At 40.1% G+C, this 4,135-nt stretch overlaps 1 protein-coding gene across 1 annotated transcript in view; it reads right to left on the bottom strand.

Annotated features, from left to right (window-relative positions):
• The window catches only part of Usp39 (ubiquitin specific peptidase 39), a 40,037-nt gene that overhangs the window by 21,183 nt on the left and 14,719 nt on the right, over nt 1-4,135 (bottom strand). The window lies entirely within an intron of this gene.

Below are 4,135 nucleotides of genomic sequence, written 5' to 3'. Positions count from 1 at the left end.
CAATATTGTATAACTGTATTAATTCAACTGTAAACCTAAAACTTTACAGCTAATCTTGAAACAGATGCATCTTAGTTCTGGAAACTGTTATTGAATATGTCAATGTTGTTGTCATGAAATGCTTCTTCTAATTATGTGGTTATTAAATAATTTTTTAAATGATAAAAAAATACACAAATAAACAAACAAATAAAAAGAAAGGCTGGGACTGGGGGATAGGGGAGATGGCTTAATTGGTAAGTGCTTGCCAAACCTGAGTTTTATCCCCAGCACCCATATAAACAAGCTGGGTAAGATGGTGCTCACCTGTAATCCCAGCACTGGGCTTCTACATGCATATGCATACATGTGTAAAGGTACACACACACACATACACACACCCCAAAAGCAGCAGAAGCAAGAAATTTCTCATAGCCACACACTACCTATAAAAGGAGACAATACATAACTTACATTGGACATAAAAGAAAAATAGTGAAGAGATAAACAAGAATAAAACCAAAGCAATGAGGCACAACACACAAATGGGCTCTAGATTCCCAGCAGGGTACAGGTTAGAGAACTGCAAGAGGAAGCACAGGCTGCAGATAGTCTGCAGAGAAGTAGGCGCTATTTAGCAGGAACTACCAGACTACATTCCCAGCAAGGCAATCAGAACAGAGAAGACAAGAGAGCTGGGCACGGTAGTACACACCAACCCTCAGGCAGTGGAAGCAAGAGGAGTTTGAGGCTAGCCTGGGCTACAATAGCAAGACTCTGTCTCAAAATAAACACACACAAACACTCAAATCAAAAAGAAAAGTAGGGGGCTGAAAAGATGGACCACTTGTTGTTCTTATAGAAGACCCAGGTTTGATTCCCAGCACCCACAAGGCACCTAACTACTGTCCATAACTCCAGTTCCAGAGGAATCTAACGTCTTCCTTTGACCTTCACGGATGCACTTACACATGCAGGCAATACACGCATACACATAAAATAAAAATAAGAAATAATTTTTTTTTAAAAAGAAGAAGAAAACTAAACTGCATCAGGTCTCCAGGATGACTCATCTCACTCTGCAGTCTATAAACTACTAGCTACAATTAGCATTCACAAAAAATGTCTAACTACTGTTAAACCAACAGAAAGACGAGAATCAGAGAGACTCTAAGTCTGAGACTCTAGGAGGCCAGTTTGGTGCCTCCAGGTACAGAGTCAGAGGTAAAGAACTAGCTTTTCATCTGTTCTAACCTTTAACTCAGTTAGGCAAACAACCACTGCATCGTCTTTACATTATCTCTTGCACTGGCAGGAATCTAAGGGTCTAGAACACAATGTCCAGATCCTCCATTTGAATCTGTGTCATAATTTCTAGAACATAATCATACCTATTTCTGAGGTTTAAAAAAAAATCCTTTAAGCCAAGAATAGTGGCATATGGCTATAATTCCAATTCTTGAGAGGTAAAAGTAGAAGGATCAAGAGTTCAAAGTCATCTTCACCTATGTACTTGAGTTGCAGGTCAGCCTAAGCTATGTCAGATGGCTTAAAAATAAATAAGGGGCTGGAGAAATGGCTCAGTGGTCAGGAACACTGGCTCTTCTTACAGAAGACCCAGGTTCAAATCCTAGCACCCACATGGCAGTTAACAACTGTAACTCACAGTTCAGAAGATCCGATACCATCTTCTGACCTCTGTGGCACTGCACAACACAGGTGCACTTACATACATGCAGGTAATATACACATAGACATAAAATAAAATAAAAAATTTATAGATAAATTAAATAAATAAATAAAGCAGGGCTGGAAAGATGGCTCAGCAGTTAAGAACACTGGCTGCTCTTGCAGAGGACCCAGATTTGGTTCCCAGCACCCACATGGCAGCTAACAACTGTCCGTAATTTCAGTTCCAAGGGAATCCAATGCCCTCTTTGGACCTCCACAGGCACTGCATGACATGGGTTCACGTACATACATGCAGGCAATATACTCATATACATAAAATTTTAAAAATTAAAAAAAACTGGGCAAGGTGGGGCAGGCCTTTAATCTCAGCACTCAGGAGGCAGAGGCAGGTGGATCTCTGTAAGGTCAAGGCCAAGTTTAGTCTACAGTGAGACCTTGTCTCTAAAACAAACAACTTTGATTGACACATAGTAACTTTATATATTGATAAAATAGGAGTGATATTTCAACATATGTATGCATACAGTGTGTAATGATGAGCTCTGAGTAACTGGCATATCCACCCCCTAAGCATTTATAATTTTTTTTTGTGTGCTAGAAACATCCAAAATCGTCTCTGGCAGCTATTTTGAAGTATACAGTAAATGGCTGTCCACCATTGCTACCCTACTAGGTTAAAGTGCATTAAAAGTTACTCTTCCTATTTAACTAAAAAAATTGTTTTTATTTATTTTTATTTTATCTGTGCTTTATCTGTATGTATGTAAGTGCACCCGTATATGCAATGCCTCTGGAGGTGAGAAGAGGGTGCTGGATTCCCTGGAACAGGAGTTAGAGACAGTTGTTAGTCAAGAGTCAGCTGTTGGGAACCAAACCCAGAGCAGTCATCTTAATTGCTAAGTCATCTCTCCAGTCCCTGGAACTTTTTTTTTTGTTTTTTAACAATTTTTTTTTTTTTTTTTTTTTTTGGTCTTTTTGAGACAGGGTCTCCTTGTAGCCCCAACTGTCCTGGAACTCACTATGTAGGCCAGGCTGGCCTTGAACTCACAAAGATCTGTCTCTACCTCCTGAGTGCTGGGATTAAAGGCATGCGCCACCCACCACACCTGGCCTTTTTAACAATTTTTTAAGTTTTTGTTCAATTTTATTTTATGTGTGTGAGTGTTTTTATCTGCATGTAGGAAAGTATACCAAATACTTGCCTTGTGTACTCAAGAGGGCAGAAGAGGGCATCAGATTCCCTGGAACTGGAACTAGGGATAGGTGTTAGCCACCATCTGAGTTTGGAAACTGAATCCAGGCCTTCTGGAAGAACAGTAAGTGTTCATAACTGCTGGGCTATCTCTCCAGCCCCTCAACTGAAACTTTTAACTACACACACACACACACACACACGCACGCACGCACACACGCATGCACATGCACAGCCTCTGATAACCAATATTCTATTCTCATACCTGGAAGATCAACTTCTAGAGTGACCACACATAGCCACTTGTCTTCCTGTGCTTGACTTTTTTCACTTAACATTATCTGTCAGGCATTTCTGCTTAAAATACCATTAGTGCTGGCCATGATGGCACATAACTACAATCTCAGTACTCAGGAAGAAGCTGAGGAAGGAGAATCACAAATTCCAAGCCACTCTGAACCATATAGGAAGACTCTATTTCAAAGACTAAAAAAAGAAAAAAAAAAAAAAGAAAAGAAAAAGGCTGGGGAGATAGCTCAGTGGTTAAGAGCACTGGCTCCTCTTGCAGAGGACAAGGGTTTGATTCCCAGCACCCACATGGCAGCTAACTGTCCGTAACTCCAGTTCCAGGGGATCCGACAGCCTCTTCTGTCTTCCGCGGGCATTGCACAACACGGGTGCACTCACATACATGTAGGCAATACACTCATACATATCAAATTAAAATAATGAATATTTTTAAAAAACAAAACAAACTGCCCACATGGTGTCCACTAACAAGCATCCATAACTCCAGTTCCAGGGAATCACCTCCCTCTTCTGACCTCTGAGGGCACTGAAGGACACAGGTGCACTTACAGACATGCAGGCAACACACTCATACACATAAAATAATAAAAATACTCTTTAAAAAAAAAAAAAAAAAAAAAAACTAAAATAATAAAAGAAAAAAAAGGACACCAGGGCTGGAGAGATGGTTCAATGGTTAAGAGCACTAGCTGCTCTTCCAGGGAACCTGGGTTCAGTTCCCAGCACCCACCCACATGATGGCTAACAACCATTCCTAATTCCAGGAGATCCAACACCCCTTTTCTGGCCTCCGTGGGCATTGTATGACATGAGTGCACTTACATATATGCAGGCAAAACATTCATACACATAAAATATAAATAAATCAAAATTTTTTAAAAAAGATAAAACACTCAGAATATAATCATATTCTATCAAAAAATATAGAAAAGCCCATTCAGCTGGGTATGGTGGGAGATACCT

Source organism: Nannospalax galili, unplaced genomic scaffold, assembly GCF_000622305.1.
Source record: "Nannospalax galili isolate Female #2095 unplaced genomic scaffold, S.galili_v1.0 scaffold279, whole genome shotgun sequence".
NCBI lineage: Eukaryota > Metazoa > Chordata > Mammalia > Rodentia > Spalacidae > Nannospalax > Nannospalax galili.
The sequence above is the reverse complement of the archived record's forward strand: the minus strand, read 5'-3'. Positions and strand labels throughout refer to the sequence as shown.